Source organism: Gossypium hirsutum, chromosome A10 (assembly GCF_007990345.1).
Source record: "Gossypium hirsutum isolate 1008001.06 chromosome A10, Gossypium_hirsutum_v2.1, whole genome shotgun sequence".
NCBI classification, from domain to species: domain Eukaryota; kingdom Viridiplantae; phylum Streptophyta; class Magnoliopsida; order Malvales; family Malvaceae; genus Gossypium; species Gossypium hirsutum.
Window position 1 is genome coordinate 96,317,757 of NC_053433.1, and position 27,416 is coordinate 96,345,172.

General features: G+C 30.5%; 2 long non-coding RNA genes across 5 annotated transcripts; one reads left to right on the forward strand and one right to left on the reverse strand.

Moving 5' to 3' along the window:
- Positions 1 to 8,825: 8,825 nt before the first annotated feature.
- On the reverse strand, positions 8,826 to 9,969 carry LOC121208448 (uncharacterized). Its single transcript, XR_005903490.1, has 2 exons — positions 9,378 to 9,969; positions 8,826 to 9,115 (listed from the first exon to the last, which is right to left on the reverse strand). It is a non-coding gene; the product is annotated as an uncharacterized lncRNA (long non-coding RNA).
- A 1,676-nt stretch (positions 9,970 to 11,645) lies between these two features.
- Positions 11,646 to 17,524, forward strand: LOC107896686 (uncharacterized). 4 transcript variants are annotated; one of them, XR_005903493.1, is made up of 5 exons: positions 11,646 to 11,971; positions 12,870 to 14,829; positions 14,939 to 15,953; positions 16,213 to 16,282; positions 16,362 to 17,350. It is a non-coding gene; the product is annotated as an uncharacterized lncRNA (long non-coding RNA). The 4 variants fall into 4 exon arrangements; XR_001683820.2 differs by adding an exon at positions 17,357 to 17,524 and having other exon boundaries at positions 11,654 to 11,971; positions 12,870 to 13,008; positions 14,939 to 16,282; positions 16,362 to 16,451; XR_005903491.1 differs by having other exon boundaries at positions 14,939 to 16,282; positions 16,362 to 17,524.
- Positions 17,525 to 27,416: the final 9,892 nt, after the last annotated feature.

Genomic DNA, 27,416 nt, shown 5'->3' on the forward strand with positions numbered 1-27,416 from the left:
TCCCCAATTAGATGTAGATTGCCAACCACTAGAAGTTGATGTCATTCCCTAATATGTATTTCTAGTGTCAAACATCGACCCACGGAGGTGCATGTCCCATCCACTGACGGAGTGTTGTGCAAGGGTTGTGTATTTTATACTGCTACTAAACACGGGCACTTCCATGTTTTGCAACCCACTAACGGATTGTAAAGCAGGGGTCGTGTATTTCTCTCGAACAATAGTAGATGTTGAAGTCACAAATGTATCATTTGACAATAAAAATTATACATATAACTCAATATGGAGTGATCCACTAGCGAGGTGAGTCTGCACCATTGCCTCTAAGCTACGAGCACCTTTGATGTCGAATGAGTCATATGTCACGGGATCAACAGAAGCACAAAATCAATACCTAATAGACAAAATTTTCATTGGCGTCGTTCCGAAGATTTTTCACCTAATTCTTTTACGAAATTCTGTCAAATCTATGTTCTGGTTAAAAATCAATTGCATTGTATTCTCTGATAAAAAAATAACACCGTTCTCGGTGTGACGGACCTCACCATCATAGTAAATAACAGTACTAATACGTTCACTCATCTCCAATATTTCTATTCTGCTTAGTGTCACTAATTTTTCTTGCTGTAACTTATGCAACCTGAGAATAAAATTTGGCTCATTTATAGCCTCAGGCCAAATAGGAATTGCTGTAGAAAAAGAGCGTCCACATGAGAGCTTTTTTAGTACTTTTGCTAACAGTGCATCTGGCTTGAAGTGTTTTTGACACTAGTTGTTTAGAAACATCTTCTCAAAATTATTTTTTCAAAAACAACTGTAGAAAAAGAGCGTCCACGTGGGAGCTTTTTTCAGTACTTTTGCTGACAGTGCATCCTGCTTGAAGCGTTTTTGACACTATTTGTTCAAAAACATCTTCTCAAAATTATTTTTCAGAAACTACTATTGAAAAAAAAAGTCCGCGTGGGAGCTTTTTTCAGTACTTTTGTTGACAGTACATCCTGCTTGAAGCGTTTTTGACACTATTTATTCAAAAATGTCTTCTCAAAATTATTTTTTCAAAAACTACTATAGAAAAAGTGCATCCATATGGGAGCTTTTTTCAGTGCTTTTGCTAACAGTGTATCCTACTTGAAGCGTTTTTTACACTATTTATTCAGAGGCCAAACCACCTGGGCGCTAGGTCTAATGTGAGTAGGATCGCTGAGCCATGCTTCATAATTGGAAAAATGAGCACCGTGGAAATACATGCCGCTCAGCCAAAGAAAGATGATGGAGAGTTGGCCGAAATGGGCACTAAATATTTTGCGAGAGATCTCCTCCAAATCACTGGTATGGCTATCGAAATCGTGAGCATCGGCATGTAGGTTCTAGATCCAAGTGGTAGTATCGGGTCTCTTAGCTATTGTTCTTGAGAAATGGCCCGGCCTAGCCCATTCCTCGAAAGAAGTTTTTACAGGATCCCTATCTACCAAAATTTTTACTTTTGGTTCCGGCAAATGAATAATCATTGAGTCCTCCTCTTTCCGGACAACACATACAAAGAGACCCGCAAACAGTCAGTAATTAGTGAACCTATGAGAGACGCTTATAATTAGTTTTTTTCTCTTCTATCTCTCATCTATCTATCTATTTTTTATCTATATATTTTTTCTTTAGTTATTCACTAGAGCAATTATGATCTGGAAGTCGATCCGGGGCAAGTGTTCGGATCTATTATGACATATCCATGAGGCGCTCAACGGACCTTTTTAATCTTATAAAACCTTTTTCGGACTTTACTTACATTGGTGCAAAACCCCCATCTTCTAAAAATTATTTTTTCAGAAACTACTATAGAAAAAAGTATCCACGTGAGAGCTTTTTTCAGTACTTTTACTGACAGTGCATCCTACTTGAAGCGTTTTTGACACTATTTGTTCAAAAACATCTTCTCAAAATTATTTTTCAGATACGTCTTCTCTAATTTATTTTTTCAAAAACTATTATAGAATTTTTTTTATTGCTAATATATTTTTTCCATAACCCTAAACACAAAATTATTAAAAAAACTATTCCATAATTTAATTAATTAACGCCCAACCCTAATCTAATTTATTTTTTAAATTAATAATTAATTTAATTAAGTAACCCAAAACTCTAATTTATTTGATTTTTTTCTTAAAAATCATAAATCCTGAACGTTAAAACCCTAACCCTAACCCTAAATGCAGAAAAATTCTGAAAACGCGTCCTTGAGGGAGCGTTTTACTGACACGTCAACTGACATTGCGCTGACGTGGACGCGCTTTCGGAGAATTTGGCCCTTTCCAATAAATAATAAAAAAGTTGGTCGATTTCCGTAAATATTAAAAAAAGGCTTTTTCTTGTAAATTGCCTTATTTTAATCTTTTAAAGTTATATTGCTGAGAAAAAAATCAAAAAAACTAAAATTTAATATGAATGGTTGTGTTATTTTCCCTAAAAGATCGAAAATAAATATTGACCCAAAAAACTAAAATTATCATTTTCTAGGGAAAATAAATATTTTAATTTTAACTTAGTGAAAGAAAATTAAAAATATTACTGGTAATATGTTTTTTAAAATGGAAAATAAATTGAATTCAACTAATTTGCTTTAATTATATTAGGATATGACACATTCATAATGTGGGTGAAAATAATCATCTAATATATTTATTAGGGATAATTATCAAGTTTATACATTAATTATGACTCAATGTGCAGTTTGATACATGAATTTTGATTTGGTACAATTATACACATGAAATTTGAATTGCGGTTTATGTGTACATGATAATTTGATTTTGATTTAAACACACTATATTAACGTAAAATGGTATTAATTTGATAACATTGCCAATGATTTATGAAAATTGAATCTAATCAAAATTTTATATATAAAATCGTACAAAATCAAAGTTCATGTATAACATTATACATTAGGTCAAAGTTCATTTATAGTTTTAATATTTATCCTTATTTATTAAGTATCGACATAAAAACCAAATATTACTTTGGTTTAAATGATAAAATTAGGAAGTATGTGTTAGACAAAATACGTTAGCGAACAAAATAATTAAATGAAAATAAACACATATAAAATAAAATATAAATAGAAGAATTTATATTTAATTTGTGAAAGATGAAAATCAAAGGAAAACCATAACAAGAGTTAAAATAAAAAGGAAGAATAGAGATTTTACGAAACATTGAGGCCTGTGAAACACAGTTTCCTTAAGACAGATTCGGCCGCTCCTACGGTACTTGGACAAACGTTGGTTGAATGTCTCCTAGGAAACAACAACAACAGTTATCAAAGTAGTACACCTCTACAACAATCAATGAACGAACATTGCCTTTTTCTATCACCGGAACGTTAAAAATTTGGAGAAGAAAATAAGAGTTTTGATAGCAACAGAAAATTGGTGTGAGAGAGTAGAAAAAATGAGTAAAGAATTCTGAAGAAATCTTAGCCTTTTATAGGTATTCAAAGTGGAGGGATTTATAGAAATATCCATGTATAAGAAGACAAAATCTACATTAAATGGGCAATTGAATCAATTTAATTAAAATCAAATCACATCGATTAACATCAAATAATTCAAGATATATACATCATTTTTTATATATTTGCTGAGGAAAAATTAAATTTTATATTCAGGATATATATATCATTTTATATATCACTTTGGACCCGATTGGTATGGACATTTTGCGTTGCTTACGTTGTGCGGGTGCGCCTCAACCTTGTCAAGTTTGGACTTGCACCCCCTTTGCACATGAGACAGGGTTCCAAGCTTAATCATTCAATCACCTTTTAAGAGAGTTCTCATATATAAACACATCTCACACTTGGTATTTAACCAAGGTAAGATCTAAGTTTTTCTTTTTCTCAACAAATATTCTCAAGTAGCTTACTATGTGCACCAATTTCTCATTCATCACTCAACCATTTTAAGCATATGATATACTGTTGTAAAGGTCTCATGGAGTAGAATAAGAAACCATAATTTTATGATTCAACTCTCCACCTTTACCTATTGAGAATATGCCTCAAAGTTCCATAAAAATGCAATTTTTCAAACAATATGTTCGGTGTCTTGAGTTCAAATCACACCACAAATATATATTATTTTTAAAAAATATATATATTGGATTTTAAATAAAAGACAAAAAAAAACCTAATAGTCTCTTTAGAAATTATGATTTTTGTAAAAAAATGGACATTGATTTGAAAATTCAAATTTTTTAATTGCATAACAAATAAAAAGTTTGATTTGAATTTGGGCAAATCTAGGGCTACAAATGAACCGAGCTTGAATGAATAAACTTTTATTCATGTTTGTTTGTTTATTTTTAAGCTTGTTCGTGTTTCGTTTATGTTTGTTAAGAATTTCAAATTTTTGTTCATGTTCGTTTATTTAAAATTATGTGTGTTCATGTTCTTTTATTTAATGTTCATGAACATGTTCATTTAACTTAATCGAAAATGTTCACGAATATTAAACAAACATGTTCATGAACAATGTTAATAAATAATAAACAAACAAACAAACAAACAAACAATAAATACATAAATACACATATATTGTTTAGATATAAAATAGTCAAATATAAATATTAATAATTATATTATAAATGAAAAAAATACAAACCAAGATAATTTTATTAATATATACTAATGAAATTTTTATAAGAAAATATCATTAATAAATTAACGAGCCAATAAACAAGATTTTAAACGAGCTTGTTCGTGAACATAAACGAACCAAACACACATCTGTTCATGTTTGTTTGTTTATTAAATGAACATAAAAAAAACTTTTCATACTCGTTTATTTAGCTTAATAAACGAACATAAACGAAGTTATACTAACGGTTCATAAACAATTCATCGAAAGTTTTGTTCATTTACACCCTTAGGCAAATCCAAATCCAATTTCATAATAGTTGAATTTTGGATTCCAAAAGACATTTTAAAACTTGAAAATTTCAAAATCCAAGATTAATTAAAGAAAAGCATAATGATAATTTTAACCCTTAAGGTTTACTCATTTTGACTATTATTCTCTTTTTTTGGGTCATTTTGGCCCTCAACCTTTAAATTTTAGTCAAATTGTTTGCTTTTGGATAGAAAAAACTTATTGAACTACTAAAATTTTAATGGCATTGACGTGGTAGCTCATATGGCATTTTACGTATGCTTCATTGCTAACATGGATAAATCTTCTAAAAGTTTTTATGAACTTCTTTGAATTTTGTTAATTTTTAAAATATTATTATTATTTCAATTTTTATGAATTATATGTGTATTTCCATGCGAGTGACTACATCAAAGCCGTTAAAATTTTAACAGTCAATCAATTTTCTGTCCAAAAACAAGCAATTTGACTAAAATTTAAAGGTTGAGGGCCAAAATGACCCCCTTAAAAAAAGGGCCAAAATGAAAAAAATGAGTAAACGTTAGGGGCTAAATTTATCATTATGCCTAAAAAATGAGAACTTTTTTGTTTTCTCTTCTTTCACACTTCCTTCAAAACTCAAACAATAAATAAATAATTTTACTTATAATATGTCATTAACAAAGCTCAAAGATTTTCAGAGTTGGACGGTAGGTGAACCAATCAAATTATTAGTTTCAATTTAACCGATTTGATCGATCTAACCAGTTTGATTGAATAAATTATTAAAGATAAATAAATATTTAAAAATAGATATAGCTGGTTCAATTGGTTCGATCATCGGTTCGATAGATTCACTAGTCAACCAATCTAACCCCTTATTCCGAACTGCTATTTCGCTCGATTTTCGATCCAATTAGTCTGATCGGTCGATTTGATTCGATTTTGAAAATAGTGATGAAGCTTTATTCATTTAATTTAATACAATATAAATATTCAAAAATTTCATTTATATCATAGTTTCCACAAATTTCATTTATAAACCCCTAACTTTTAATTTATAATTTTCATAATTAGGTTGCTAGTTTGCTGGTCCAATCGATTCGATTGGTTTGTTAAGTTTTATTAAATAAATTATTAAAAAATTCATAAGAATAAAAATATTTAAAAAATAAAGAAAAATGGTTCAACCAGCTCAACGACCTAATCAAGTAGTCCGTACCTATTCCCGGGTCAACTAGTCTAATGCCTATCTCCAAACTGGTACAATAACCAGTTCCTAGTCTGACCAATCAGTATATTCTGGTTCAAACAACAGTGTTCAAAAAGTTAGGGTTAACTAAATTTAAGGTCACTAAACTATTGGTAAGTTTACGTTTTGGTCACTCAACTTCAAAAAGTTACAAAACAGTTATTGTACTATTTGATAGTTTTCATTTAAGTCTAGGTTGTTAAAATCACCATTGTATGGCCTTCTCCATTCGCATCGTTAATACCAACCGAAAGCTCCCATTTCCTTCCTATTATTTAGCTTTGAATGCACAAACCTGCTAACTGAAATCCGAACAGCTTTATTCTTTAATCTTAGACACTATCTTTCAGATCAACTTGGATCTAAGGTATGTTCTAGTCATCAATAGGTAATGTTCCACCATAATGTTCGTCGAATCAACACTTGGAGCTCACCAGCTGGACTTTTTTTTTTAAAGAAAAGACTTAATAGTCCAATAACTTAAATGAAACCTTTAGAATAGTTCAATGACTATTTTTAAACTTTTTGAAGTTGGGTAACTAAATTGTAAACTTACTAATAATTTAATGACTTTGGGTGTAGTTTACCCTATTGTTTATATGGTTAATATATATGAATGTACCTGAATTTGACAACTTATACCTACTTGATACTTAAACTTTTTTTTGAATCTAATTAGTACCTAAACTTGGAAACCATAAGTCAACTTGGTACTCTTTTTAGGTACCTTACTAACACCATTAAAATATGCTATCGTGGCACTGATAACCAATAGCATCAATGGTGTATTTTAAGGGGCTGTCAAGGGCCCTGACCCCTCTAAAATGGAAAATTTTTCATTTAGGTTCTATAAATTTTTAAAATTTTAAATTAGTAAAAATAAAATTACACTTTGCCCCTTTAAAAAGATTAAAAAATTGATTTAATCCTTTAAAAATTATAAAAATATATGATATTCAAAAGGTGAAATTGCATTTTAACTATTATAAAAACTATAATTTACTTTCGGCCCCATAAAAAAATTTTCTCGCTTTGCCCTTGAGTAGCATGATGACATGTTGAAGCCTCAAATTTCAACATGGGAAAAATTTTAAAAAAATAAAAATAAAAATTTATAAAAAATTATATATTTTATTTTTGCCATGTTGAGATATAAAGCTATCACGTGTCATTATGATATTAATCGTCATTATCACATTAACATATTTTAATAATATTAATTATGTAAAAAATAAAAAATTAACTTAAAAGTTTTCAATTTAAATATCAATTAAAATTAAAAAAAATTAAATACCAAATATACATAAATTACCAAGTTTAAATCGCTGCCTATATATTAAGGAACGAAGAGGGTGTGTGATTTGGTTAAGGTTGGGGTACATGGAAAGAGATGATGGATGGTACTTGGATCTCAATGTGGGCCCCACAAAAAAGAAGACTTTATTCAGTTAACCGCTTGTTTTGAAATAAAATGCATTGCTTTAACTTACAGCATGTGGGGGTACGATTTAATTTTCTTTTTATACTAATAAGTTGTATATTTTCCAATAAAATGATCTAATGGTTTACATTGGTTGGACAAATTCCTCAATGGGGTCTTCTTAGGAGTGATTCATTATCTACAAAAAGGAGTATGTAAGCGCGTAGAGGAATACCACCCACCAAAAGGATTTCAAATCACTTTTCATAACTTAGGGATTGAATGCGAAACCTCAACTTTTCAGAGGTCCTTACCCATTTACTTCCACAACGTAAGGGATACTCTCTTTTTTCTTTTTCCTTTTTTAAACATTTTTTAAAAATTAAATATTATAGTATTTACTTTATTTTTTAATAAAAATATATTTACCAAATATTGGTATTCAACAAATAATTCAATTAATTGTATAGATAATAAATCATAAAAAGATTAGAGTTTTATAGAAATTTATAAATGTCTAATCCATAACATAAATCTAACATTTATCGTAATTATTTATGATTTTAGTTCTTTAATATTTTCTGTCAACTGATTACGGTGGAGTGTGTATATATGTATATATAAAACCATCGTAATTTAAATCTCTACCATTCAGTCAGCTAAGCTTCCAATTGTGGCCGCAAAGTCCGCTTATTACTGTTGAGAGTTTTAAGGTTGATTTCTAATATTATGGATGGGGAGAATTGGAATCGATTGGAAAAAAAATTAAAATTAAAATTTATATTTTATATTATTTAAATTGAATTGTTTAAGTTGTTTAATTTTTCAATAATTAAATTTTTACAACTTGATTGAATAAGTTTTCGCTTGATTGACATGAGTATTGTGGTCAATACATGAGGACGTGAGTTTAAATGCACGGAATTATATTATCCTCCTATTAATGGATTGAGGAGGGAGTATGAATAATTCTAAATATTTTGTTCAAAAAATAGATATAATCAGAACATATAATGAAATTATTCAAAAAGAAATTATGAATAAAGGAAAAATTGTATATCTAAAACCGCATGATTTTACATTTAGGGCAAGTTTAACATTGTTTTTCAGAAACATTTTTGAAACAAAAAGTACATTTGAGCAAAAACTAAAATTTCCTTTGGTCAAAAATTTGCAAAGTATTTTTTATCCCAAAAACATGTTTAGCCATACTTTTTGTAATAGCCAATTTTGATCTAAAAATCCAAACCAATAAAACAAAAAATAAACCCATCAAATAAATAATAAAAGTCCAAATTTACAGTCTATTTTTACAAATATCAGGGCCCAATTCACGAAACCAAATCCAAATAACCCAAACAATTAAAACCCAACAAGCCCAAACCAACCCTAGCCCACTAGATATCAACATTTTCAGCAAACACAAAAAAAAAAAAAAAACTAGCCACCGAGCCTTCAGTCGCCGCATGCTAGGCCAACCATTGGCCACCTCGCGCAGAACCTTCCCCGCATGCCACCACCGGCCTTCCATGCCTCTGACACCTGCAGAGAGTAATTAATACAAAGTAGCAGAGGAGTAAATAGCAAAAAAAAAAAACAAAGAAACCAACAGTTTGTAGATTGGCTTTAAAAGCCAAGATCTGTTCTTTGTAATCGTTTTTACGAACACTTACAAACAAGATTAATCCAAAACAAAACAGATTCTTCTGAAGGTGTTTTTTTTATATTCGCGTTTAAACTTCTATTTATTCTACTTTATTTTTTTATTATTTTATATACAATAATAAAAAGGGAAAAAGGGTACCTTTTTGTCGTCGAAACCCCTTTTTTCGGTGCCAAAATAGGGCTAAAAGGGGTCGTGGGACTGGTGGTTTCGACGTTCGTGGGGGTTTGAAGGTGGGAGCTTCAAATGCGCCTTGAAACGGGGCTAAAAGCCCATCTTCGCGCATCGTCGGCCACCGAGTACGGTGGTGGTACGACGGGTGGTGAGGGAATCCGATCGCTGAAGAAACAAAGGGGGGAGAGAGTGTTTTGTTTTTTTTTTCTTGGAAAACAAAAGAGGAAACGGCAGAATGAAAAAGAAGGAAATTTTTGGTTTTATTTCATCTTTGAAACGGCGTCGTTTGGTGGGGTGGGGGTCTATGCAATCTCCCTAAAGGGGAAATTTTTGCGATTAGTCCTTCTCCTTTGCAACTCCATTCAATCAGGCCCCATTTTCTGTTTTCTTTTGTTTTTTTTTAAATTTAATCCTCAAATTTCGTTTGGTTTTCGATTTGGTCCCTTGTGCTGTCAGGGTAAACGCGGGCGGAGCATCTAGGGGATATTTTTCCATCTAGTCCCCGCTAGTTTCTGAGCGTTTTTTATCCCTAATTAACTTTCCAGTATTTATAATTTTATACGCCGAATTTTAACTTGCTTTTAACCATGTCCTAAATCTATTTAATTCATTTATTAACTTTTTTTTTAAAAAAACGTTTCATTTATATGTTATTTCAAATATTTTATATGTTATTTATTTTACATCTATTCTAGCTTATTTTAATGTACTGTTTGTTCAAATTCTTATTATTTATTTTAACTTGCTTTATGTATATATATTATCTTAATCTATTTTATATGTATTATTTATTTTATATTCCTTACCTATTATCTATATGTATACATATAGTTTATTTCAAGCTTTTTATATATATTTATAATTCTTTTAAAAATCATTTTGTTATATATTTATTTCAAATTATTTTATATTGTTTATTTTAAAGTTATTGTACATTATGAATTTCAAATAACTCTTTTTTTATTACCTTTGAACTGTTATTATTATAAAATATATTTATATTGTCTATTTTTAATTCTTTTACATATTATATATTTTAAACTTGTTATATATTATTTTAAATTGACTTATATATTATTTATTTTAAAATTATTTTATATACCTTATTTTAAACCCTTTTTACTTATTTCAAATGATTTTATTATTTATTATTTTAGGTTTTTTTACATATTATTTTACACTTTTTATATATACATATTATCTATTTTAAAATTATTCATATATATATCATTTTTTTAATCTGCTTTGTGTATTATAGATTTTAAAATTCTTTTTTTACATTATTTATTTTAAACTCGTTTATTATCATTCTAAAATTTGTTTACATTTTATTTATTTTAATTTGTTTTATACCTTTTTTATCATTTAATTCATTGGTCTTTATTTATCGATGTTATTATTTAAATGTTGTGATTATCGCCATTGCGTGTACTTTAATTCGCTTATTCGTGTTCATATTATTGTCATTCGCTTGTGTAATATTTTATTCATGTATCATCGTTCCATGTCGCACTATACTTTTATTTCATATTATCGCCCCATGAATCAAGCCCTGTTACATTCATCCAATAAATCGTTTTATTTTTAATCCAAACGAATAACGTACTTTGTTAAACATTATACTCGCTATATTTCAAAAAGGAAATTTTCTAAATAAGGCAATATTTCGCGTTTTGAAATATCGAGGAATTGTGCCCTAACTTACGGGGTTTCGATTTTCTCGTTGATCCTAAATAGCCAAACATCCTTTCGAGTTCTAAAATACATTGAATTCTAATGAAAATTAAAGACAAACTTGCGCTTGGGAGTTCATGGTATTGTGTCCTAACTTACGGGATGTGATATTCCGATATCTTGAGACGAGGAAATCTTTAGCAATCATTTTGATCAAATTCAAGCTTTTTTAAATCGACGTTAATAAAAATGATCATATTTTAAATCCATTCCCGATTTCTAACTTTTGACATTAAGACACTAACTAATCAATTCAGTATCAATTTTGGGCATAACGAGGGTGCTAATCCTTCCTCGCACGTATTCGACTCTCGAACCCGTTCTCTCGAGTTTCATAGACCAAAAACACCGTTTTAGTAAACTAAAATGTTTTATTAAAACAAAGGTGATCCCATCACACCTAATAAAAATAGGTGGCGACCCCTATTTTAATTTTCACTTTCAAACAAAGTCGATTCCCATTTTTTAAAAAAAATGGTTTCGACATTTTATCTCCAAAGTGCTTTTTATCCTACAAATACTTCCAAGAAAATGTACTTTCAATTTTAATTCCTTACCCTCCCCCGACGTCATTTTAGAAAGTCTTTTATTACAGTTTTTCTAAAAAAAAATTCCTTCAATTGAAAGTTATTATTTTCTACCAAAATTTCTACCCATTCCCATTTTCCCCAAATTAAGAACCCTAGAAATTCTTTTCTGCCAAATTTTCTGCCTCCTCGCTGTTATTCCCCTCCGGTTCCGACGACAACTAGCAGTCTCACGCTCATGCTATCGCTCTTAAGGCCAAAGTTTATCGCCTCTTCACCAAGTCTTAAGCGCCAGAAAATGTACTCTTTCTGTTATTTTTGTCTGTTTGTTTGCTAAGAAAAGTTATAGGAAAAGGAAATCAAATGCTGTTATAATCTTATTTACCATATTTGTTCTTTCTCTTTCTGTTACTGTTGTCTGTTTGTTTGCTAAGAATACTTGTGGGAACTAGGAAAGAGAAAATCAAATGCTGTTATGATCTGATTTAGTTATATAGATTTAATAATTTAATTTCATTACTAGATTTTCAAACAATGAGTTTTAGGATTTGTTCATCAAATAAATATTAACAAATATATTCTTTATTTAAGCTGTAAAGCCGACTTGCTTATCTACACCCCATGTAGCTTGAGCTTTTCTACCACTCAATTAAAGCTTTGGCAATGACTATTCCTATGGTGTTTGATATTTTGTTTCCACTGACTTTAATCCATGATTCAGAGGCTTTGTTTGACAGAATATTAGCTACGTGGGTTTAACAGGTTTCCAATTAATAATTTATTTAACCTTGTTTGGAACTTTATGAATTATCAAACTTGTTATTTATTGAATTTGAATTTGATGTAATGAAGCAGTCATGGATTGAACTATAGAATAAATGTCAAGTGAAATTAATAAGGGCTTTAAATAATAATAATTATTATATGGTAGATAGATTTCAATGTAGAATGGCAACTTTTTTTTGTTGTTTGGTATAGGCTACTATGTTCATTTAAAGCTTTGTCATTTTGAATCCTTTGTTGGCTTGATAGTTAGGGTGTTCACTTCCTTAGGTGTAGCTTGAGTTCAAGTCACGTTAATTGCGTTGTTGTTAGGGTTTTATCCTCTTTTTGTAATTCACAAAAAAAAGAGCTTGTCATTTTTGGTAAACTATAGTGTTGAACCTAAACATTTGAGCTAACTAATGGTGTTATCCAGGGATTTAAATAGCGGTCCGATATCGGAATAGTGGCCACTATATAGCGGTAGCAGTGTCGTCCGAAACTACTACTACTGAAAATAGCAATGTGAAGCAGAGTGACATTGATAGCGGTGGATCGCGGCTGCAATTTAATGGGTAATGGCCAATTGCAGCAATAACGGGCCACTATTCCCGTTATTTTTCGTTACAGTAAATTAAAAAAAAATCCATCTCCTCTAAACAAAAATCAACAGAAACACTATAAAACAAAAGGGAATATATTTCCCTTCTTGCAAAATCAGAGAGTTTTCAATTTTAAAAGTAAAAAGAAGTCCAAATAAACAGAAAAAAACAATCAAAACTCAAAAGCAATAGAAAATATGAAATTCTATTTCTCATATTTCAATTTAGACCCTAAACTCCAAACCAAACGGCAAACAAAGCAAACCTTGATCACTTGCACATTTAGAGATTGATAGTTTTCAAGTAAGTACCTGAAAGTTTGTCTGGATTCTTGCTTGTTTTTGTCGTAAAATGCAAATATTGTTATAAGTTACAAACGAGTCTTGAATCTGCAGTGCAAATATGTTCTTTAGACTTCAGGTTAGGGATGAAGGGAGAAGGCACAACCAGTATATTCCAAGAATTTGATATGCAAAGTAGAGGATATTAGTTTTCAGAGGATGATAGAGTTTAGGCCTCTTTAGTTTTTCTTTCTAAGTTTTGTGTGTTTAGAGATTTAAGAACAAAGACGTTTCTACTGTTTCATTTCCTTTTTTCTTTATTTTTTCATTTTTATTTTCCTTTACACTTAGGTAAAACCGAGGCACCGTCTCTAGGCTACCAGTGTTCTCTTGACAGGTAGTAGGATAGCTGTTAGGATCAATTTGTTGATTAGTGTACTGATTACTAAATATCCTCTTTTAATGCATTCAGATTTTTATTTCAAAAAAAAATCACTAAAAAATTAGAGATTAATAAGTTAGAATTGTTTGGAGAGATTTTACTGAAAATGAAAATTACTTTGATGACAATCATATTATTATATTTTTTTAATATGAAAGCTTGATGATAATCATATTATTATATTTTTTAATATGAAAGCTTCAAAGCTTATTAGATTTGTAATTTTACTTTATATGTTATTTTTTAATTAATATTATAATTATAATTTATAATGATAATTATTTATTATTTATTATTTATTATTTATTATTTTAAAATTTCATAACTTTCATTACTCAAGGTTTGTTTAGGGTTACACACAAAATTAATAAAAAATTATAACCTCTGTTGTTTGGGTTTGCTTAAGGTTACACATAAAATTAACGAAAAAATTATAGCCTCCATCACTTATGACTTGTATTATGAAAGGTAAAAAATCAAGACAAATTAATTCATTGTGTTTTTCTTCATCAAATCCGATAGATGACTTCAATTCAACATTAGATAAATCTCTATTGATTTTAGTTTGCATAATATGAAAAACTTGAATTTTAAATTTGATCCAATTTGAATTTAAATTTTATTAAGATGGAACAAAACAAACTATTTATACCAAAAACTTTGGAACCAAGTAATAATGGGTTATGGTGTATTGTTGTTTTTAAAAAAATAAATAAATTATATATGGATTATGTAACAAATTTAAATTTTCCATGTTAATGATGGTTATTTTTTTTTGTATTATATTGTTAATAATATAAGTAATGAGTTGCTTATATTTCTAAATATAATTTTATGTTTCTTATATATAAATAAAAAAAAGCATGCCACCACGTGAATAGTTCCCGACTAAAGGATTGGAGGGTGCACCAAGTAATGATATAGGTTGACACTTTGGAACTCCAATGCCAAATACGAAAGAAAATATCATATGTAAATTTTGTGGTAAAGTTGTGAAAGGAGGAATAACACGATTTAAAGAGCACATTGCTCATAAAACAGGCAATGTTGCACCATGCCCTAATGTTATTGGTATGTGATACTTTATTATTATTTTTAAATATTATTGTAAATTTATCTATAAAGATTATATATAATTTATAATAATATAAAGTGTGAATTATTTTTATTTTATTAACAGGTGTCATTAGAGAAAGTATGATGAATATACTGAAAGAAAGCAACACAAAGAAAATAAAGAAAAAGAGGAGAAAATATGAATTCTTATCTCAATTAAGAGAAGAGGAGGATGAACACGAGGAATTCATTGATGAGGTTTCTGCTATAAGGAAAGGATGTAACGCCCCAAATCTTAGATATTTATTTATGTATGTTGTGATACATAATTACGTATCTGCTTCAGTGGTTAAGTGTTCTGGGAAGTGGCTGAGAAGTCTTGGGTTCAAGCCTTGCTTGTACAAAGTTTTTTTTTTAAGTAATAAACCCTTTCTGTTAGTTAGTAGGCTTATAAACTAATGTGAGTGTTGCATGACAGAAAAGGTCTGCTAGTCAAGGGGTAAGTGGCGTGTCATTCCTACTAAAGGTCTTGAGTTCGAGTCCTGTTGTGCACAATGTGTGTTTATTTTACTGCTCTGCCGTGTGGGAAGTTGAGGTTGACAATTCGGTGGTTGAGGAGATAATGGTAGAGTGATTTTAGGAGGATTATGTAGGATTTGAAAGTGGTAGAGTAGTGTCGAAATTGGCTAGTAGGTGCACAGAAATTTTTGCTAAATTAGCCATTTTATCAAGTGTCGATTTTGTCTATTCTTTCCATTTTGTGGTTTCTACCAAATAGTTCTCTATTTGTTAAGGTCGTATGTTGCTTGACCATTCAGGTATTCTTGTGTTGCGTTTTGTGCTTTTTTTTTTACGAAACACTACTTTCCTCCCTCCACAACCCATTACCGAATACCCTTGTTTCTTCTTCCTCTCCTAAAATCGGTTTGCTTTAGTTGAACCTCTTCTCTTCTTTTCTTCTTCCCCTCATTCGAGTCTTCTGTATTAGCTGGTCCCATTCTTTTCCACTCTATTACCTTGACCGATTGCTTCTTGCTCTTTTTCCCTCTCTTCATCTTAGTATTGTAGCCGAATACCTTGTTCTCTCCTTCTATACTTTCAGTTCTGGGCTATTGATATTCGACTAATCAGGTCTGAGGGTACGTGGTTATTCCTTTTCTCTCTCTTTTTCTCTTCTGTCACACTAATAGTTTCATCTAATATCTCTCTATGCTGCCGTTGTTTGAAAGGTACAAGTGTTCCATTATGCCTCTATCATTTGTGTATTTCTGGCTCTTGTGGGTATAGGCCGAATATTCTTTCCTTCTAGTCTGGACATTACATTTTCGATAAATGATTATTCAACTAGTTCAAATTGTTCTGTTGTTTGATGGTTGATAAGCTTTTTTTGGAGTGCAGGAAACCTCTAAGGCTTTGTGGTTAGATTTCTTACAATGGTTCTAGGGTGATCGATCAAAGCAAGTGATAGGTAATTCGTGAGCAAGGGTTGGCTAGGGTTCTTTTCAATTCATTTGATAAGTGTTTAACTGAAGTTCTGATTGTGATAGGTTTGGAATACTCGTGGGCCAGTAGCGTATTTTCGTAATCAAGTGTGTAATCACACTGCTATAAATGTAAATCAACAAAAGCTGGAATAGGTAATCGTTGACCCTACACGAACGTGCATTTGCTCATGTGGTAATTCGAATGTGCAATCATGGGCGTTAGATCGTAGAGGCCACCACGAGCGATTTCATAGGTTTAGGCCGCTTCGGCAATGTTGGGCCGAAATAGGCCGTGTAGGCCTTACGGGCTCGTGGGCCACACACGGGTAGACCACATAGACATGTGGAGATTTTTGGGCCAGGCTGTATAGTTTACACAACCAAGGCCATTTTTGGGTTTCGTGGGTTACACGAGCATGTGGTCCTACATGGGCCGCATTGTGGTCTTGGGCCCATTTTTCACTATTTGACTGTTAAGGTTGCACAGGTTGCCCGAGACGACTGTGGACCTACTGTTGGGTCAGTAAGTATACCTAGACCCTAATCTGATGAAATGGCTATTTTGCCCCTATGAGGTAAAATGACTGATATACCTCTATGATATGTATGATTGAATAGAGCATGGCCGTTTTATATATGTTGCATACATGCATGATATTATGATATGTTGCATGGGGATAGGTTATTATGATTGGAGGAAGTGTACTGTACTGGTAGCTCTACTGCAAATTTTATTTAGTGCCGCAACTGGTGCTAATTTCGGTATGTAGATGGGTTGGTTGATTTTATCCCCACATGGTGTGTAGGGCTGGACGGAGTGGTGTGTAGAGGCTGGTTGGGTAGAATGTCTGATTACATATCTGTACTGTGACTGCTACTGAATTGGGCTACAACCCACACTGATTCTGATACTGTAATGGACTAAGGCCCTAAGTGAGATTAAACTGTTACTGAAACGGGCTTAGGCCCAGACTGCAAATGCCTACTGTATGACTGACTGTTGTTAAGAGATTATACACTGATTTTTCATAAACTCACCCTTTCTGTTTTCTACACAGGTAATCTTTAGGCGGATCGGTGCCGTGAGGGATTCGAAGGTGGCTACACAACAGCATTTGCTTCCATTTTTAACTTTTAATTTATAAGTAATTTAATTTGGGTATTTGTTTTGTAATAAGTCCTCTTTCAGTTTTTATTTTAATTTGGGATTTATTTACTTTGATTTATATCTGTTAGTAGTAGGTCACAGATTTTCAAAATATAAACAAATATTTTTTTCTAAAACATCACGTTTACACAACATATTCTGAGAGCTTCCGCAACAACGCTGTTTTAAAGTGTAATAATAACCTAATATGATTAACGTTTTGCTGAAATGTCTTGAGTTTTAACAATGAACAAGATATCCTAAATTTTTGTTAAGATCCTAAAGAGGCTTAAATGTAGAACGGATTTTTCACGAAATTATGTTTTTCGAAAACCACTCCAATGTGACATCGCGGATTCGGCTATAACGTCTAGGCCGGGTTTGGGGTGTTATAAAAGAACTTGAGAAAGTATTTAATCACAACACGAGTGGTAGAGAAGGGAAGAATTCAAACAAAATACTGGTGGTTGGAATAACATTTATGAAGAAGGGATATCTTCTTATGGATCAGCTGGAGAATATCATAGAGAAAGAACAAATAAATCCATCCCAAGTGAGTCTGAGTTTACCTTAATGGGAGCTATACCTGAATTGGTTAGAAGCAAAAGTTCAAAACAACCAAAGGTCAATGACTCTTTTTAAAGAGTTTTCAAAGGAAAATAGGTGAAGCGGTATCTAAATTTTTTATATATTAAGGTTTCCTTTTCTCCATGGTTGTATAACTTAATTCAAAAGTCAACAGAAGTTGGATAAGGTGTAAAGCTCCCAACACCTTATGAGGTTTCAGATGTGTATTTGGAGTCAGAGTATCAATGAGTTCGTGATTGGGTAAATGGACTAAAGACTCATTGGAAAGAATTGGGTGCAACTCTAATGTGTGATGGTTGGACCAACATTTTGAATCAAATGCTCATAATTAATTTCCTTGTTTATTTCAATAAAGGAACCATTTTTTGGAAATCGGTAGATGTCCCAAGTGTTTGTAGTAGAGATGCTGGATTCTACTACAGTTTGTTAGATACAGTTGTAGAAGAAATTAGAGAAAATTACATTGTCCAAATAGTGACTTATAATGAGGCAGCAATGAAAGCTGCTGGAAAAAAATTAATATTGAAAAGAAAACATCTATATTAAACCTCATGTGCAGCTCACTGTTTAAATTTATGTCTTGAAGATATTAGGAAAAAGCCCAGTGTAGCAAAAGTGTTAGATGAGGCAAAGGGAGTGACTTGCTTTATATACAATCACATTTGGACTGTTGATTTGATGAAGAAGTATACACAAAGGAAACAAATACTTCGACCCGCTCTTACTCGATTTGCAACTCATTTCATTCAACTTGAATAGATAACAAGACAAAAGTAAGGTGTGAGAGAAATGTTTAATTCAAAGTTTAGTATTTTATAATTAGTTAATATAATTACTTAAATATAGCAACCTTTAATGATTTTATTAGTTCCAAATAATTTAAATTATATTATTTTAAAATTTCTCTTATGAATATATAGGAATTTAAAGAATCAAAATGGGGACAACAAAAGTCAGGGCCTAGTTATGAAGCCAAAAAAATTGTTTTGGGAAAAGATTTTTGGAAAAAAGCCAACGACCTTATAAAAGTTTACGAGCCCCTAGTAAAAGTATTGAGACTTGTGGATAGCGATGAAAAACCAAAAATGGGCTTTATTTATGAGGCTGTTGATGAGCTAAACGCGCAATTCAACAAGATTGTTGATATTTCACCGAGTACAAAAAGATTATTGACAATAGATGAAATTTTATACATTCCGACTTGTATTCAGCTGGTAAGATAAAATGTTTCATATAATTAAGAACTATTTTTATATTTTATTATTTTAAGCTTTAGATTATTATTACTTGATAATATTCTTATAAATTATACTTAGGTTATTTTCTCAATCTTCAATTTCAATTTGGGGTGGAGCATTCTGAGAATGTACTAATAGAAACATTAGAAGGTACACAATCAATAATTGAAAGATTAGAACCTTCTCTTAATACTCAAGTCAGAATGGTTAATCAAGTTAGATTCAAGTACTATTATTTGTAATTTAGTTACATAATTTGAAATAGAATTTTATTTATTTATTTTTACTCTGTCTTTTATTTATGCAGTTGTTACTATTTAGAGATAAAGATGAGACATTCAGTACTCCACAAGCACAAAGAACTTGGAAGCAAATGAATCCGGGTAAACAGTTAATTAAATTATTTAATTTAATTTATATTATTTAATTATATTGTACATTTTGAAGTTATTTTGAAATGTAAATAATATTATGCAGCTGAGTGGTGGATAATATACGGCACATGTGTTCCCAAATTACAAAAATTAGCAATTAAAGTGCTTAATCAAACAACTTCAGCATCAAATTGCGAACAAAATTGGAGCACATTTAGTTATATTCACATCAAGGCAAGAAATAGGTTAAAGTATAAAAAACTTGAGAAACTAGTGTTTATCTATTATAATATGAGGCTTCAAATAAGGCATAAAAAAGAATGAGTACTGATGATATAAACGTTAGTTTTAATCCTATCAGCCTTGATCATATTTTTGAAGATGTTGGTCCACTATCAGAATGGCTTTATGAGAAAGAGAATCCATTATTAGATGGTGAAACTGTCGGTTTGTTAAGAGAATCCATTATTAGATGGTGAAACTGTCGGTTTGTTGCATGTGGATACCTCTGATGATGAAATGGATGTTGATCAATCTCAACAATTGTCTCATTCAAGTTCTAGTTCAACGCCAAATCAGAGTGGCGATGGACCCGATGGTGGTGGTTTAAGTCTAATTGATGAGGATGACGGATATAGTAGTGATAGAGGTGAAATTAAGTCTTCTAGTCAGTATGGAGGAGAATATGGGGTTGGTACCACTAGTGGACATTTTCGTGATAGATCAGAGTTTGATGGAAATATGTTTCCTGAACCTAGGAGAGATAGAACTGAACCTAGAGCTCCATCAAAAGGAAAAGGCAAGAAGCATACTTCTATAGGCTCTTCATCTGATAAAAGATCGAGTTTTAGTAACCTTGGGTATAGTGATTCATCTACTAACACTCAAGTTTTTATCCATCAGAACAACCTTTATATTTTCAACCTTCACATGGTTCTCCACAACCATATGGTTATTATCCACCGTTTCCTAATTATGGTGTGCCATACCAGCCTTAAATGCATCCTCCACCACCAATGTATCACCCACCTCCACCTCTCATGTATCCTCCTCCTCAAATATGTCCTCTATATCAATTATATGAAAACCAATATCAAAATGCTACTTTTTTTTGGATATATTTTTGGACAAAGGCCAAAAGAATCAAGTCAAGAAAGCTCTCAAAGTGAAGGTGAAGGATTTGATCTTCCTCATCATTCCACTAATTGGTGAAAACTAAATCGTACCACTACCATTATTTGTAAAGTATGTTTTCTTTAAAGAAAACTTTTGCTAATGTTCTTAATTTTGATGATATTAAAACATTTAAAATATATCTTTAGATAAATGAATGGAGTATATTTTATGAAAAATAATTAAGAATCGAAGCATGTTAAACTATAAATGAAAGTAGAATGAGAATGAGAATAAGTGGTAGGAAATAGGAACAATTAATGAGAATCTATACATTTATCTATTCTTTTTTTTTCTTTTGCAGCATAGAATGTTTATATCTTTACCATCTTTAAAGCTGTCAAGAAACATTGAAGACATCTATCAGATATGAATTTTCAATTATTTTATTTATAAAAACTTTCAAACTTATTAAATATGATAAATGTTTAATATTTCCTTCTTCTTTTTTTACTTTGTTATTAATTAATATAACATTATTAGAAAATTTGCAAATAAATATAAGAATAATTAATGACTATAAAAGTTGTATTCTCATATCATATTAATAAAAGTTCATAAGTGTTAGAAAACACTCTAAAAATCATTAAAAGTGACTTTTTATAATTATAATTATAATTATTATGTTTTACAATAAATTGTGCGGATTTTTAAAAAATTCACTACCGCGGTACCCGCAATGACCGCAATAGCATCCGTTATGTCCGCAACCGTAATAAACGCAATGTGATCGGTCGCGACCACAATTTAAATTCCTGGTGTTATCTTTTTGTTATATGTTGAGACATTTGCTTCTTTAGATTATCCTACTCATACAAATTCAGTTTTGAGAAATTTTTTTATTTATGTATGTATATGTTTATTCAAAGAAGGGAATCTTTTTAACTCCTCCGTCTATGTCTTTATTGAGCATGTCATACACTTTTGATTATGATTATTTTACGAAAATAAAAAATTTTATAATTAATTTTGAATTTTTAATTTAACTTGAAAAAATATGTTCGATTCGGTTTGAATTTCATATAATTCGAAAAAAAATTTAAATTGAATGTGCTTGATAAAATAAGATTCGTCAACTCGACTAACTTAATTTTTTTTACTCAATTAACTTGACTCGATAAAATATTCACCCCTATTTAATATATTTTTTTAATTAAGCTTCTTATTCTTATAACGACCATTAGATTAGATATGTCTAAAGTTTTACCTATTTGTTTAGTTTGGGTTTATTTGAATTAATATTTTAGTAATAAAAGTATACTGTTTTATATAGGTTCAATCATATAAAAGGTAAATATATTAATACAAAATAATTTTAAAATTATGATATAAATAATAATTTTTAGACTAAGGAGTAACCAATTTATCTTCCCCTCTTGAATCTTGATAGTTTGATATCGCTATATCAATGGAAGATACTGCTGAAAGAGGGGCTGTCAGATTTGGCCAATTAAGTTTATTCTTCTAATGCACAAAAAATGTATATAATAATATTTTTAAACTATGGAGCTTATCTTAATTTAAGTTAATGATAAGACTTCCTTTGAATGGACCATAGCTGTGCTCGGAATTTTTTATTTCATAGTTATAATAATTAATTTTACTATTATCGTTATTTTTAATTTTATTAGAAATAAATATACCATTCATCCGTGGTTAAGGTCTAGGTTAAAAATTTTTCTTTTATTAGTTTTGAGAGCTTAAAAATAACAATAGTTATATTATTATTTTCGAATATATCAAATATTTATAATTTTTAAAAAAAATTAAAAAAATATAGTTAATGAGTCTTGATATAGTTACTAAAGACTTAGGTTTGAGTCTCATCGTCTGTAATTATAATATGTGGGTCTCACTCTCACTATATATGTATGCAATATGTGGATTTTACTTTATCTTTTGTATATTATAGTTGTATTGATTGATTGTTAGTATTTTTATTAAATGAATAATATATATATAAATATAAAATACTATCAAATATTTAATGCTGCACTTGACAAGGATATTAAAATAAATAAATTCAAAGACTATATTGAATTAAATAATTAATAAAGCAACTAATTATTATAAATACATTTAAAAGAACCGGTGAAAGATCATATACACATAAATTGGAGATAAAATGAACAACATTGTGGGCTTGGGTCTTAAAATCTGATGGGGTCATAAATAAATGTGGAATTAAATTAATGTAATTACAGGATGGATCGATGAGAAACTGATCTCAATTCACTGGTTTGAGACAAGATCACATAACGGTAATTATCCACTTTTCATGGTCTAAATTCTTCTATCGTGTAGAGGGATCCGAGAAACTTATTTCCTCATTTTCTTTCTGTTAACCCTTTAAAAATAGTAACACCTTAATTCGTTTAACATTTCCATTATCAATGGCCGAATGCCATTGCTGGAATATCTTTTTTTTGGATGCAAAGCCGATTGCTTTTTCGCATTGAAATGGTCATGAGTGAATTTTCTCCTTTTAATTTCAAATGGCCAAATGCCATTATCAATTTTCAATGGCCTTTACGCCATGAATGGCAACAGCTACTTTTCATTACAAAAAGGGCCACTGCCATTAAACTAAAATTGTTTTTTCTTCATTCCCGTATCTCTTTGTTTAGGAGGGTAAAGGATAAATCCGATTTTCATTATTCTATTTTTTAAATTTAATCATTTTAATTAAGATATTTATTCGAATTAGTTACAATCGTTAAAAATTTTATTAATCCATTAATAGATTGCTAACATGACACATTACCCTATTAAGTGATTGACACATGATTTTTTCTTTTTTTCTTTTTTTACTTTTGACTAAAGCTAGGGACCTCTATATAATTAATTCAAAAACTTTTTTCTTTCTCTTCTCACTGTCGTCCGGACATTCCTCAACACTCTGCTTCTTTTTCTTTCTTTCTTTTTTTTATTTGTTCTTCAAAAGGTAGCTAAGAAGTTTAAATTAAGTTGGAAAATAAGTTCTCAAACTCAAACAAAGCATTACAAATTGGGGAACAAAAAAGACAATATGCATTTGAGTATGAAGGATAAATCCAATGTTTTGGATCCTTAAAAGGTTCACTAGCTTCCTTCATAAGTTGCAAGTTGAACATCTTGATTTTCTAGTTTCTGCAAGTAAGTCAAAGGTATATTTCCTCTAAGATAAGAAAATACCCTTCTTATTCCTGATAATTGTTGGAAAAAAATTTGGTTTAAAAATGATTTTTTTACACAGCGGAAAATTAAAAATTTGAAAATCAATCCAGTTTGTGATATTTATAGCGATAAATCTTAGACCGAAATTGTATCTGTGTTTTTGGATTAGCAGATCCTTGATATTTTCTAACTTTCAACCAAACGATCTTCTTCACTATTCTCATACCATGAACTGCTTCAAGTGTGAGCTCAAACCAATTGAATCAAAATCTAAAACTAGAAAAAAATTTCTTTTCCTTTTAGGGTGAAAACGAAAATTCTCTCCTCTTTGATAGAAACCGGTAGAATTGTTATTCTAGAAAAATATATTTAATAGTTTGGAAAAAATTCTCTTTATTTTTCAACAAAGTAACAACTCTCAAAATTATGTTAATAGCCCTACTAGTGTCATTTATTTATAGGAAAAGAAGATAGAACCCTTTTTAAATTAGATACGTTTATTTAAACTAGAAATAAACTTCTTGTCTAATTAGGAGTATAGGTGGTGGCAACCCTAGTTAATATTAACTAGGGTTAGTCATCCACTCTGTTAACATAAGGGGATTTTGGGCTTGTTCCATATCAGATCCAATTACAAGTACTTTTCGGGCTTTTAAAAATGTACTTTATAGTTAGATCCAACCCAATATTTGTTTTTCTATTTCCCAAAAACAAATTATATTAAATAATTTCATCATCCTAATTTTAGCGCTGATAAAATTATGACGATTTTACCCCTAGTAAAGTTTCTGCGAAAATATATTTAATATTTCTCCATTTCAGAGAAAACCATAATTATTTCTGAATGTTTTCCGTTTCTTTATTTCTATTCATTTTGTTCATTTCGATTCAAACAAGCAATTTATTTCAAGTTTCAAGGAACTAGCGAGGGGACCGATTGGACATATGCAATTGAGGCTCAAATGATTTATAATTAAGTTCCAGCTTTTCGCCTATTAATTATAAACTCATTTAGTCACGAAGTCATTCCACTATAGTATCGTGACTGAGCTCTCCTCAACGACATACCATTACGAAAGCAGCTCGATTAGTGCTCGTCCAGTTACCTTGTCATAAGTGTGTTACCCTCATGGGATATCCTTAATCTCTTTGGGATAATATCTTTTCTCTCAATATGATCCTATTTTATCTCATGGTAACCAAATAGTGATTAAGTCATAAGTCACAATGATGAACAACCCGTGGGCGCATTTACTTTTTATCAACCATGTAATGCCAATAAAATGATATCATTTACTCATGTCTCGGGCTATAATTTACACTATTTTGAATGACGCTACATACTGCAAAAGTTGTACACCTAACGCACCAACTTTTGGTTCCTTATCTATTCGAACTTAGGCTTTTACTTACATCAAAGTGTACGAGCCACGCATACATAGTCTGTCATCCACTCAGGATTTAGATATGCCACACTATGAACATCACAAGTGAATAAGTCCATAAACGAATTCAAGATCTATTCATCTTGGGTCCTATCCAATATACTGTCAGTCTAGTCAGTCACATCTATATCTCTATCTTCTAGGAGTCATCTGCTTCGATGCTCAAGTCAAAGCATCTCCCCAATTGGACTTGATAGACGATATATTAGTACTTCAATCAATTTTCTCATTTCTAATTAGACTAAGGATATGTTTAGGTTCGTCTACTAATATAATATATCTTTCCATATTACAATCTGACCATGTAATATCGCTTAGTATTAGTTAAACTTTAGACAACCAATGAGTAACATTTGATTATATTTTTCTTTGCGTGCAAAAACCATATCAGGACAATTATACAAAGTATATTAATGTAGTCAATGAATTTATTTTATTAACCAATTTGTTCGAAAAATTACAAGTGTACATTGGCAAAAATATTACACTTAAGGCATCAAATCAAACAATAACATCAACTCCAAGAAAATATTCAATTGTCCTAAATCTTTCATTTAAAATTGAGTATGAAGAAATGATTTCAAAATAAAAATGATTGCAGTATCACTCTAGTAAAAACAATATCATTAACATAAACTACTAGTAAAATTATGCTTGCCTCTTAATGTTTATAGAAAACCGAGTGATCACAACTTCTCTTTTATAAGCCCAAATCTTGAATCACTTCAATAAAATATCCAAACCATGCTCGTCGGCTTTGTTTAATCAATATAGAGATTTCCAAAGATGACATACCTTCACATTCTCCTATTGAGCAACAAAACTTGGTGATTGCTTCATATAACTTTCCTCTTGTAGATCACAATACAAAAATGCATTTTTATATCAAGTTGGTGCAAAGGCCACCAATATGCAGTTGCCATAGAAATAAACAAGCAAACAGAAGCCATTTTAGCCATCGAAAGAAAGTGTCTAAGTAATAACCCCATAGCTTTGAGCATGTCCTTTACGAACAAGATGAACTTTTAGTCATGTAATTGATACATCAGGATTAACATTGACTATAGACACCCATTTTATATCTAATAGCCATTTTTCTAGTAGACAAATAAACTAATACCCAAGTACCATTACCATCCTCTATCATTGCATCTAGCCAACTAATATGGGACAAAGCCCCTCTAACAATTTTAGGAATTGAAATATCCAAGAAACAATGAATAAGCTACTCACAGGTGATAAATGATCATAAGAGACAAGAAAGGAGATGAGAAAAGTACATTTTCGGTTACCTTTTTAAAAGGCAATGAGAAGGTTAATATTAGGATTAGGTTAATTAGGAATAGAACCCTTTCGACGAAAAGACATGTGGTGGACATGTAGCTAAAGTATCTTGCCCTCTTGAATAAACATGAATGATTGGTTGTCGCGTTGTTGCCTATTCTAGTATACTTGTTTCAGAGGAGTTGACTGGACGATTTATAGTATATAAGAACAAATCATCATATTCTGGGGAAGTATTATAAATAGATGACACTAAGAAAAACAGTGTGTTTTCAGGAAAGGTAACATCAATGGATACAAGATATCATTTAAGATTAGGAAAGTAATACCTATAACCATTTTTAATCCAAAAATAACCAAGAAAAACACATTTAAGAGACTTTGGGTCCAGTTTTATGAGTTGGACGAAGATCACAAACAAAGCAAGTGCTACCAAATATATGAGCTTAATAGGAAATAATGGTTTTGAAGGAAATATGATATGGTAAGGAATTTCATCGTTAAGTATAAACGATGACATAAGATTAATAAGAAAAAAGACTATTAAAATGGCATCATCCTAAAAACATTTAAGAACACGTATTTGAAAAAAAAAATAGGGATCTAGCTACTTCAAGAAGATGTCTATTTTTTCTTTCAGTTATGCCATTACCAAAAGGAACATCAATACAAGAGGATTGATGAATAATACCATTTTAAGTCATATATAAGTT